We start from the raw sequence: 13,259 nt of genomic DNA on the forward strand, positions 1-13,259 counted from the left end.
AGCAAGAACCTCTCAACCAAAATAAGACTGCCCTATGTAATACCCTATGATTTTGTACTCAAGAGCTTGTACTAGTTGTTTCCTGATGTTTACCCTATGTTAAAACCTCGAAGGTATATTATTTGTGTGACTTGTGTTTACTATTGATGCAATACAATTTTCTCGTGTGGTATGTGACGGCATCTATTTTGATGGATCCTTTTGGAGTATAAAACAAACCACAGCATATTCGTGTGTAATCCTTTTTATATTGCTTTAATTTGATGGATCTATTTTGTTCATTCGGTTTAAAGTATTTTGGTGTGGACGCTGGGTTTATTCAAAGGGCGCTACTCTGCGCCGGCGCACCGGCGGAACAATTCGGCCGGTCCACCTAGGACCATAGGATTCCTAGATTGCTAGCCATCGGATATGCCTCCCCCGCTTTGTCCTTCTTTAGCGAGCGCCACACATCAGCGACAGGAGGCTCCGGCGCTATCGACCCCATGTCATAATCCCCCGTGAGGCGACCGAGTCCGAAGCACCGCCGCACGCCGGGCTCGCCGACGTTCGCCGCCGCTCGCCGCCCTCATGCAATCTCCTCCTCCTGCTCGAAAAAAAATGATCCATGGAGGCACGAATCCTCGCCGGTTCAAGCATGAAAAATCCTCATGCGCGCCACCAGATGTAGCTCCCGCCCCGTCGATGATTGCAGCTCCGTCGTCATCCCCTGCTTGCAGCTCAGCTCCGCCGTCGTCCCCTGCCTGCAGCTCCGACGCCGTCCCCTGCTTACAGCTTATCTCCGCAGTCGATGGACCGATGGAGACGACGAAGTAACTCGCAAAAAATCACTATATATGGTTCCAGCAACCAAATTTGCCGCTTGTAGCATTTCAAGTCGCTGGTTGAAGCTCATTTTGCAATGGTCGAAGTATTCAGGCCACCTGGTTCCAGCATATTTCCCCACAGGTTCCACATCGCGCTGTCAAGGTCGCAGTATCATTGTGTCCACTGTCTACCACCATCTTAGCAAACTCTCACTGGTAGAAAAAGGGCCTTTAGTCTAGGTTCTTGAACTGGTACTAAAGGGTCGTTACTAATGCCCTGACCCTTTAGTCCCGGTTCAAACCAGAACCGGGGCTAAAGGCCCTCCACGTGGCCGGTCCACCTTTAGTCCCGGTTGGTAACACCAACCGATACTAAAGGAAATTTTCTGAATCTTTTTTGAATTTTTTTTATTTTCAAATTTCTGAATTATTTTAACCTCTAATCTCTAATCACCCCTCATCACTGCTCAGTTTAATCTCTAATCACCCCTCATCATTCTAAATCATCTAACTTCCCGGACGGTCACTCATCCTCCCACTCCTCCAGTCTGAGCACGCTTAACTTTCGGGTTCTATTCTCCCTCGTTTCCAAGTCTGCACCATTGTTTTCCTGACAATAGTAAAATGTCAATCCTATTAACCCTCAGGAGTTTAGCTTGAGCATGAAGTCACACATTTCACTGTTTGAGTTTGAAACTATTGTTCTAAAAAAACAATAATTTTTTAGTAACACTAATATTTCTTGAATAAATAGTTTGACCATTGTTTGACCACAGTTTGACCAGATTTGACCAAAATTCAAAAAAACTGAAATAATTATTTAATAACACTAATATTCTTAAATAATTATTTAGTAACACTAATACTTCTTGAATAAGTAGTTTGACCATAGTTTGACCAGATTTAGTGAAAATCTAAAAAAACTGAAATTTGAGCATAACTTTTTTTCCTTTTGGAATTTGAGGATTCTACAAATTTGCGAACAGGCCGTAGGCGGTCTCCATCGGATGTAACTTTTCGAGTAGATGATTTTTCATATAAAAAACTTTTTAATCCGAGTTCGTATGCAAAAGTTATGCCCATTTTAGAAATTCCAGAGAGATTTTGTAAATAAAGTCGAAATTTATATTTGTAAATTTTCCCAACAACTAAACCACATATCACATGTGAAACTTTTTTTTGACATTTCCATCATTTTCTTTTGTTTTTTCTAAAACTGAAAAGGCGGTCCACCGGGAGGGTGGGAGAGTTTGAAAATTGGACCTTTAGTACCGGTTCGTGCCATGAACCGGTACTAATGCCTCAAAGCCCATTAGTCCCGGTTGGTGGCACCAACCGGGACAAAAGGTCTAACCTTTAGTCCCGGTTGGTGCCACCAACCGGGACTAATGGGCATCGCACCCTTTAGTCCCGGTTCGTGGCACGAATCGGGACTAAAGGGCCCAGGTGAATCGGGACTAATGCCTTAGTCGCACGAACCGGGATAAATGCACCCATTGGTCCCGGTTCTGGACTGAACCGGGACTAATGGGCTTACCCGGCCTGGACCAAAGCCCCCTTTTCTACTAGTGTCTGTTAGTAGCAAATGACATCTCTGGTAGTAGCAAAACTCCGATACGGTTGCAGCAACAAAAATCCATCGCCACCGTCGAGCAACGCCGCCGTGGATGGAAGTAGCAAAATTTGACTTCGGTTCCAGCAAAATCAAACATGGTTGTAGCAAAAATAATCGATCGGAAAAAAGGGACGTAGCATCTCGTGAGAATGAATGTAGCAATCGTCAACACCCGTTGGTAACAAAAAACTGACAAAAGGTTGCATCAAGAAACACAGTCCTGGGTCTCGCATGTCATGGAAATGGGATGTAGCAAAAAATTCGACAAACACAGGCAGTAACAAAAAATCAAAACGGTTGTAGCAAAATCGTCCGCCGGTTCCAGCAAAAAACACCGTGGGAGGAGATTTTGGGCGGGGGTGGGTGGAAGCAAAAACATGAGCCGGTTCCAGTAAAATCAAAACAAGGTTGAAGCAAAAACACACACCGGTTCCAGCATATGCATCGCATGGTTGCAACTCCGCTCATAGCCGGTTCTCAGCAAAAAAATCATCGCCGGGCATAGCACCATTGCTTCTGATGCAGCTTCGGGAGTTGCTGGTTCCAGCATTTTTGTCTGCTAGTTCTAGCATTTCGCCCATCGGCCTGGAGCTCTGAAGCATCGTCAGCCTCCCTTCCAGCACTGCCTGAACATGGTTCCAGCATCGCCAAAACACGGTTCCAGCACGATGCGTGTGTCGATTCCAGCAGGGCACGCACTGGTTCTAGCTCTTGGTGTGGCCGTTGCAGCTTCTCCGTCGGCAGGTTTCAGCATACCTCATCTATGGTTGAAGCACCCGTTTTTCAGCTCGCCGGCATGGTCAGTTCGCGACATGGTGCCGTCGTTGTTCCAGCCCGACAGCCTGTGCTTGTGGCACCTACAAACGCACAGTGCCGACTCCTGGTGTTGGGCGTCTGCTCGAGAGAAGTCTCGTCGCAGCACACTCATCAAGTGCATAGCCGGAAGTGGCTGCAGCAGAAGGGAGAGGGGGGCTGCGGAGATGATGGAGAAGAAAAGAGCGGTGGCTGTAGAGGTACGAGGAGGAAGAAAAAGCAGTGGAGGGAACTGCTTGTGAAGGAATAAGGCTGCATAGTGCGTGCGACGTGGGGGGCAGGAAAACGTTTCGATCGCATTGTATCGTAGGCTCCGCGCGCGGCCGGTGCGCTGGATGGAAGCGTTTCCCTTATTTAAAGGCAACAAGCCCTTTGGGTATCAATGAGTGGATAGCGCAGCATATTAAAAGCTTTCTATTTCAAGAGATTCTTGCCGGGAAACTTTTGCTTGACTCCAGAGTGAGGGGTGTTTGTTTTCAGGGACTTTTTTGTGTAGGGATTAAAAAAAGTTCCTTTTAGAGACTTTTTTATCAAACGGGGGAGACCTTTTAGGGACTAAATTAGGCATTTGGGACTAAATGAAGAAGACTCTCAAGGAGAGTCTTTCTGTGACTTTTCCAATGATGCCCCTCCATGCACCCATTGGCCCGCCATCCCATGGTGTTGTTTGATTGTCATTTTTCTATATACTATGGACATTTTTCTATATACTATGGACAATATGGTCATTTAAACCTCTAGGAAGGGACTAGAGACTTTTTAGTCTCTGAAAACAAACAGGAAGAGACTTTTTAAAGACTAGAGACTTTTTAGTTGAAACTAGAAAAAGTCCTAGAACTAGAGAACCAAACATCAACTCAATTGGGCTATTCAATATTACTCGGCAGGGAATCAACTACCGCCACCGAGTTAGATTAAGCGTGGGCGATAGCTAGCACTGCTATCCACTACGCCGAAGTCTCGCACGTAATAACTCTGAGGCGCGTTTTGTAATTGAGGCAAATGAAGCCGTTTTTTCATTGTTTTCACAGGTTCCTTTTTCTGTTATTTTTCTTTTCGTTTTTCCATTTTATTTTTCTTCTCCATTTTTTGTTTGGTTTTCTTCTTTCTTCTTCATTTTTTGTTTTTCTTTTTGTTTTTTCTTATGTTTGTTTCCATTCTATATTTTCGTATATGTCAAAAACATTTTTTTAATAAGCAATAACATTTTCTACTAAGCTTATTTAACATTTTAATACTTATACAACATTTTACAAATACTTTTTAATATATTCCAAATACTCGTTCAACATTTTTTAATCCTTGTTCAACATTTTTTAATACTTGTTTGACATTTTTAAAATACTTGTTCAACATTTCTTACTACTTCTTCAAAAAAATTTCAAATATTTTTTTTACATTTTGATACTTAATCAACATTTTCAAATACTTGTTCAACATTTTCAAATACTCGTTCAACATTTTTTTAATACCAATTCAACATTTTTCAAATAATTATTCAATATTTTTCAAATACTATTTCAACATTTTTTAATCCTTGTTCAACATTTCGAAATACTCATTCAACATTTTTTAAAACTTATCCATCATTTTTAAAATACTTTTTCAACATTTTTAATATTTAAGAATACTTTTTGAAATTTTTTTCACACATCATTTCAACATTTTTAATAAATATTCAAAAAAATCAATACTTGTTCAACTTTTTTAATACTTTCTCAACAATTTTTAATACGTGTTCAACAATTTTTAATACCTATTCAAAATTTAAAAATACTTTTTGAACATATTTTTATAGATTTTTTATTCCAATATATATATATATATATATATAGAATATATTAAAGTATAAACAAAAAAAACCAAAAAACAAAAAAGGAATACGGAAAATGGAAAGAAAAAGAAACAGAATGGGAAGCTGGAGCTTCCCGCGCCGCTGGACCGTGCCCCATGAGCCCCCCGACGCGACAGAGGCCCCTATTTCTCGCTTTCTGCGAGAGAGAGAAGGAAAGCTCCCTGAAGGATAAGGCTAATTGGACCGGCCCACGCGCCAGAAAGGCCACACCATCGTTTTCCTCTCTTTATAAAATTTTCTGATTTGTTTTTTTGCTTGCAGAAAAAATGAGAAAAAGAATGATAACAAAACACGAACATTTTTTAATAAGCGATAATCTTTTCTTATATACACATTCAACATTGTCCGAAGGCTTATTTAACATTTTTCGAATATTTTAATACTTATACAACATTTTTCAAATACTTTTTCTACATTTTTAAAATACTCGTTCAATATTTTGTAATTCTTTTTAACATTTTTAATACTTTTTAAACATTTTCTAAATACTTGTTCAACATTTTTTCAAACAATTTTTTAACATTTCAATACTTAATCAACATTTTTAAATACTTGTTCAACATTCTCAAATGCTCATTCAACATTTTTAATATAAATTCAACATTTTTCAAATACTTATTAAATATTTTTCAAATACTCTTTCAATATATTTTAATCCTTGTTCAAAATATTTCCAATACTCTTTCAACATTTTTTAATACTTATTCAGCATTTTTTCAAATGTTTTTTCAATATTTTTAGTATTTCATCAACATTTTCAAATACTTGTTCAATTTTTTCACATGCTTATTCAACATTTTTAATACTTATTCAATATTTTGAATACTTTTTCAACATTTTTAATTACTTGTTCAACAATTTTCATATTATTGTTCACCATTTTTCAATATCTATTTAACATTTTTCAAATACTTGTTCAACATTTTTTAAATACTTGTTCAACATGTTTTTGTTGCTAAAAAAATGCGTTCACTGGCCAGCCCGATACTGCTGTTGCTCGCTGCGAGAGTTACCGCCTATCTCGCTTGATGCGAGAAATAGCGTTCACATGCTCTATCTCGCTTATAGCGAGACATAGGGGCGCGCATGTAGGCCAGCTTGGTCAAGCCCACAGTATTGATCTAGAGTGTATCTCAGGTCCATGTAAGCCAGAATGGACCAATCAGAAGCAGGCGTGGAGTTGTGGAGAAGGTATCCACGGATTTTTCTTTTTCGTAAAACAGTGAACACCGTTTAGCTTGAGAATCCATAATCTTTACTCTTATAAAAGTCAAGTTGATGATGATGGTGTGCCTGCCATCTTATAATATAGACGGTTTGATCTATATTTAATGGATAGAAAGCAAACTATGAAAATTTTGCAAAAAGATACCCGCAGCTCTCTCGTTCATCCTTATCTACCACAACTTCGCTGTTGAGTAATTAAAAAAGAAAGCTTCTGAAACAATCTGGCATGGTGCCGCTGACGGCGTCGTTCATCCCCATGCCTCCACTAAGTCCGACCACCAATCACCACCGCGCCCCACTCCTCCTCACCTTATTTCTCATCTCTCACGAGATATCATTTTTTTGATGAAATTCTCGAGATATCATTTTATTGATAAAATTCTAAAGATATCATTAGTTTTTACACATGAGATTACTTATGCATGGGTCAATCACAACAGGTGTTTTGTAAAAAAGAAAATGCATCTTGATGTTCCGTGCAATACGCAGGGCATCTTGCTAGATCAAAAAAGAAAAAAAGAAAAAAGAAAAAGAAAAGTTGAGAATTCCGGGAGATGACCAAGTGCCACCATTTCTCTATCACGCAAGTCGTTTCGTGCGAATGTTGCTGGATTGCTAGAGTCCAGTCCATTTTCTTCACGAGACCGGCCGGAGTAGTACGTCCCTATCTCAAATTCCCATCTCCATGCACAACCACTTCACCCGATGATTGCCTCGCCCGCTCATCCGCGCTCTCAAGGGTCAAGTCTCAGCATGAACACGGCGCCCGTGCAACGATGTACATGAATCTATGATCCGATGGGTCATGCATGACGTATACTGAAAATCGTCTCCATCTTCGCGTAATTACCTTAATTAATCGAGTAGCAGCTAAGAGCCACCCGCTCCAAATCATCCAAGAGAGCGACGCGGTCGGCGAGGTGTCGGCCCTCGTGGCACGTACCGGCCAGACATTCGTCCACAATTGCGCCGACGCCGCCGTATGAACGAGCCGAGCGCGCACCGACCCGACCGATCGGCATCGCCTGCGCATGTGCGAATGTGAAGGAAGAAGCATGAGCAGGATCAGTGATCTGGTCTGGTGCTGGTAACCGTCGTGAGGAGCAAAGCAGGGACATATCACATCGAGAGGACGCACGCTGCGTAGAAATTTTACGGCCGTGGGCGATGCGTGGGAGCGGCACGGAAACTCTGTCTTGACCCTTGACCTGTTAGACCATCTGATCCGCACGCCCGCAACGAGTCACTGAAACGAATGGTCACACTTGCACAATCACGCTCTGTCACTGACGCGCTTTGACACGAGGGTCGAGGTGCCGACATGACCCGTGAAATAGGCCGGCGGACGCCGAGCGAGAGTGGTGTCTAAAAAGGAAGGCCACAACCACCTTTTTCTAATTTTTTTTGCTTTTTTGTATTTTTTCATACTTCAAAATATTAAAAATATATGTATTACGGAAAACACTCTTCAAAAGAATTTGAAAAAAGTTGAACAAATATTTGAAAAATATTGAAAAAGTATTTAAAAATGTCAATCAAGCATTTGAAAAATATTCAACGTGTATAGAAAAATTGTTGACCATGTATTAAAAAATGCTGAATTTTTTTATCATGTATATAAAGATTCTAATCAAGAATTTGAAAAAAATGCTGAACAAGTATTTCAATGTTGAATGTTTATAAAAAAATGTTGACCATATATTTAAAATGATGGAACAACTTGATCATGTACATAAAAATATTAATCAAGCATTTGAAACAATGTTGAACAAGTTTTTGAAAAATGTTAATCAAGCATTTCAATAATGTTAAATGTGTTTAGAAAAATGTTGATCATGTGTTAAAAAATATGAATATTAAATTTAAATTTTTTAATCAAGTGGTTGAACCAAAATTTAGAATGTGCATAGAAAATGTTGACCATGTATTAGATAATGTTAATCTTGTATTTGGAAAATGTTAATCAAGCATTTAAAAAATGTGTGTATAGGAAAAATGTTAATCATGCATACAAAAAATGTTAGTCTTGTATTTGAAATTTTTTAATCAAACATTTGAAAAAGTTTAAATGTGTGTATATGAAAAATGTTAAACGTGTATTAGATAATTGTTGTTGACATATACAAAAAAGCTTGAATGAAAACAAAAAGAAACAAAGAAAACCAAAAAAGAAATGAAATAAACCAAAGAAAAAAAATTAAAAAACTAAGAAATAAATGGAAAAAGAAAACCAAAAAAGAAAAAAAATGGAGAAACTCGGATCAACTTGCCTCAAGTAGGTCACTCCCTTTTAGTTATCATGAACTGTGAGCGGGAGCGGTGGCTAGTCGCGCTTGCTATGTTCACGGCGACCAGGGATTGATCCTTCGTACTCCCCTTTTCGCTTCTATTTTCTTAAACTTTCCACGAAAATGGGTCGGCCAAGTAACAACCACGACCACGAAAAACCTCGACGCGAGACTTTCTACGGACTTGCTTAATGCGAGATATAGTCGCCGTGGCGAGGTTTGGCCCACAGCATTGATCCAAAGTATGTCCCAGGCCCATGTAAGCCAGAATGAACAGGATCAAAACAAAGGTCGGCGTGGAGAAGGGCGGATCCTATTTGACGCGCGCGTGCATCAAGTAGCCGCGGCTTCGCTGAACTAGCGACGACGATGCCACACGCGCCTGCCCACTTCGGGGGCAACTTGTTTTGGGAATCTTCTAGAAGGTTCCCTGAACCAGTTTTCTCATGTTTTTTCTTCTGTTTTCCGATTTTCTTCATGTTTTATGATTTTTTCTTTCTTTTATTTTCTTTTTTCACCTTTTGTTTTTTATCTTGTATCTTTTTTCATAAATTCAAAAATTTAAAAATTTAAAATTGATCAAGTTTTTAAAAAATTGTTTAAACCTTCAAAAAATGTTTAGAATAACAAATTTTGTTCATTTTTTTCAAATTTTATTCAGGTTTCAAAAATGTCCGGGAAATGTTCACCGTATGATAAAGCAATGTTCATTGTGTATAAAAATATGATCATCGTACATTACAAAAATGATCACTGTGTATAGGAAAATGTTCGCCATATTGGAAAAAATGATCACTGTGTATAAAACATGTTCACCGTTCAAATAACTGTTCACCTTACATTAAATTGATTTTTCAAATGTTGTTCATAGTTGAAAATAATGTTCTGCAATCGAAATTTGTTCACAATTTCATTGATTTTTTTGTTCACGTTTTCTAATTTTTGTTCACTTTTTCAAACTTTGTTCTTTTTGTTCATGTTTTAGAAAATTGGCCATGCTTATATTGTTCACTTTTTCAAAAAAAAATCATGTTTTAAATTTGTGTTCATGTTTTCCAACTTTTGTTCACTTTTTTCAGAAACTGCTCACGTTTATATATATTTTTTAGAATTTCTATACTTTTTTCAATATTTCAGACATTATTCACATTTTTGAGAAAATATGTTTACAATTTTCCAACAAATGGTTGAAACTTTTTGATTTTTTCTTAATCTGCCGCTGCATTTATTCTTAAATGTTCGCGCTGTGTATTAGTCGCTTACACTTGGTTGCTCAAAGGGTAAGAATTTGTACCTTTTCTCCAAGGGTTGCGAGGTCGATTCCGTGAAGAGCTTAATTTTTGGGGGATTTTCTGGTAGTATGGTGCCAACGGCACGTCAGGAGAGTCGTGTCCGGAAAAGGTCTCCACGGATTTTTCTTTTCCGCGAAGCAAACACCCTTAATTCAGCTTGAGAATCCACAATTCAAAAACAAAAAAACTTGAGAATGTTGCTGGATTTCCAATTCCGGGAGATGACCAAACTGCCCTCATTTCTCCTTCACACAAGTTTCATACGAATGTTGCTGGATTGCTAGTCAGTCCATTTTCTTCACGAGACGGCGGGAGGAGTAGTACGTCCCTCTCTCATCACTAACCATGCATGACCGCTCCAACCGATGATTGCCTCAGCCACCCATCCGCATGTCTCAAGGGTCAAGTCTGGGCATGAACACTACGCCGCGCAACCATGCACGAATCTATGACCCGATTGTCATGCATGACGTGAACTGATAATCGGCTCCATCTTCGCGTAATTACCTTGATTAATCGGGCAGCAGCTACCAGCTCCAACTCATCCAAGAGAGCGACACGGTCGGCGACGTGTCGGCCATCGCGGCACGTACCGGCCAAACATTCGTCCACAATTGCGCCGCCGCCATCGTCAGGAGGAGAGGTGCGGGGTCGGGAGCAGAGGTGCGGGATGGAGTAGAGGTGCAGTGCGGGGTCAGGGGCAGCAGTTGTATTTTTTTAACTGAGACTGGAGATTAAAAAAATAAGCATATTTTTTAGACTAACATGCGGGCCTCATCTGTAGTAACGGTCAAAATAAATGAAGTTGATTTTGCCGTCACGTCTGATCTAACGGGTGTGTCCCACATGTCATAAACTTGTTTAAATTGCCTAAACTGACTAGTTTCCGAAAATGATACTCCCTCTGTCGCAGAATATATGAACGTTTTTGACACTATGCATAGTGTCAAAAACGTTCTTATATTTTGGGACGGAGGGAGTAGTTTTTAGTCATAAAATTTAAAAAAGTTAGCAGTTTTTAGTCAGTTTTCAAAAAATGTAGCTTTATTGGACGGTAACCCCTGCTAGTTTTTTGTCAGACACTCATGATCGGCTCTGGTGGTGATAACTGTCGAGAGAGAGAGAGAGGAGCGAGGCCAGGGACATATCACATCGAGAGGACGCGCGCTGCGTAGAATTTAGGGCCGTGGGCGGAGCGACACGGAAACTCTGTATTGACCCTTGACCATCCGCATCCGCTCGTGGCGAGAGTTACACCTGCACAGTCACGCTCTGTCACTGACGCGCTTTGGCACGAGGCGCCGGCGTGACCCGCGTAACAGGCCGGCGGACGCCGCCGAGGTCGGAGCGAGAGTGATGTCTGAAAAGGGCATCTTTGGAGAGGAAATTGGAACGTTCCTGGAACCTGGCAACTCACTGAGATAGTACGTACTATCTAGTAGGAGGAAGGACTGAACTTCCACGCAAGCACGCACGGTAAAATCAGGGGATCTTCCAGAACCGTCACTGCCCCGATCTCACTGGCCGTGTCAGTCAGTCGGGCGCCCGGATGTCTGTGATGGAAGGAAAACCATGGGCGGCTTCCATATCTGGACTAGTCGTTCCCAATCTGTTTTACTAAATTCGTCTTTAAAAAAAATCTGTCTAAACAAAGTTTAAGTGAGCCGTCAAGTCTACGTACGGGCCGACTCATTGCTTTGTCAGCCTCTCCAGATTGAATAGGTTGTTAAAACCGAAACAAAAAAGAAATTGTATGATTGCCGATGGGCAAGGTGTTGGGTGGTCATTGGTTCAAAAACAGGTTAGAGAACACACGCAGCTGGGAGTTCTCTCATGCATGCATGGTTTCGGGGCATGATAACGTCCATCTGCATGCACGTACGCGCTGACGCAGCGCGCAACCGTGATACAAGCTCCGAAGAAACACACGCAGAAAAGACATCGAGACAAGACGATGCATGGCGGCTAATCACGCAGTCGCAGTACACTAGGGACCTGGCGGCTCACTTGGTTCTTCTGCTCATGCGCGTTATCTATAAGCTAACCGTGTCCCATCGATGTATCCGATCCAACCCCAAGCAGTATGATACTGACAGTCTGACACGGACGCTTCTAAGTGTAGCCAAACGAGACGGACGCGCTTTTCCTAGTTGGCATGAGCGACAGGCGATTTAACATACTACGGACGCGTACGTCCCAATCGGCACGCGGTATCAGGCACGATGAGCCGATGCAACTGATTTGCGTGCGCCCGGATTGCACGGGTAAAACACCCCTGCCCACTAAAACGCATTTGCTAACTCTCATGCAAGTGATTTGTGTTTCATGAACATGGCCAAATTTGATGAATGTTCAATTGTCTTGTAAGCTGAAGGACGTGTTTGCACTATCAAAAAAGGTACTACGTAAATAAGGGGTCGATCGGCCCGGGAATTCTTACCGCGTTACGCAAGTGAAAGCAACTGAGGAAGCCTCGGGGAAGGAAGGGAGCGAGCTGAGCCACATGCAGCGCAGTGCAGGAAAGCAAAGGATAATGGATCGATCGATCGAATTAACGCGGTTCGGTCTTGCAAGCGTAGGTAATACCTGCATGGACGAATGAAATCTCCACGCGGTCGTCGTGGGATTCTCCGTTTAGATGTGTCATGCACATGTGGCTCTTGGATGTCCTACGAAGATAGACATCCGACGATGGTTACATACACGCGCGAGCGTGCTGCGCACGTACCGACGTGTACAGTTACGGCCTGGGTTTCATCGGTGCAACTTGTACTCCGATGCATATCGAATATTTCTTCTTCTTGTTATGAACGTGCATGTTTACGTAGCAACCAAATCGAGCGTGCGGACGTGCTTCGCCCAGATTGGCACTGGCGCAAACCATCCCTCCCATTTGCAGGTTCGCTTTCTGCATCGGACGTCCCAACGACTCAATCCCCTATATATACATGGCCCTGGGCTCACGGCTATCGAGCACCTCAGACCTCACCATTCGGCCAGCCTCTCGCCCTCCTCTGCCCTTGCTCTCTCCACCGTCCTGCGCTCCGATACTCCCATATGGCACCGTTCACGCGCCCAGCCCCACGAGCCACCGACTCCCCTAGAGTTACACCGGGACGCTACGTCCCCCAGAGGGGCCTGGTGCTGAAGCGGGTGCTCAAAAGCCTCCTCTCGTGGCTGCTGCGCCGCCGCCGCCGCCGTGCCGGCCGCCCCTGTCCCGGCAGGGGCGCCGCCGCGCCGCCGGGCCGTCGTGGCACGTAGTACTAACCATCAACCACCACCTCTCCTCAACTGGAGTGTATCCGTCAATTATTCTGCAGGTACGGGCGTGCGTACCTACATAGACGCCGTTGTCCTCAAGCC

Source organism: Triticum aestivum, chromosome 7A (genome assembly GCF_018294505.1).
Source record: "Triticum aestivum cultivar Chinese Spring chromosome 7A, IWGSC CS RefSeq v2.1, whole genome shotgun sequence".
NCBI classification, from domain to species: domain Eukaryota; kingdom Viridiplantae; phylum Streptophyta; class Magnoliopsida; order Poales; family Poaceae; genus Triticum; species Triticum aestivum.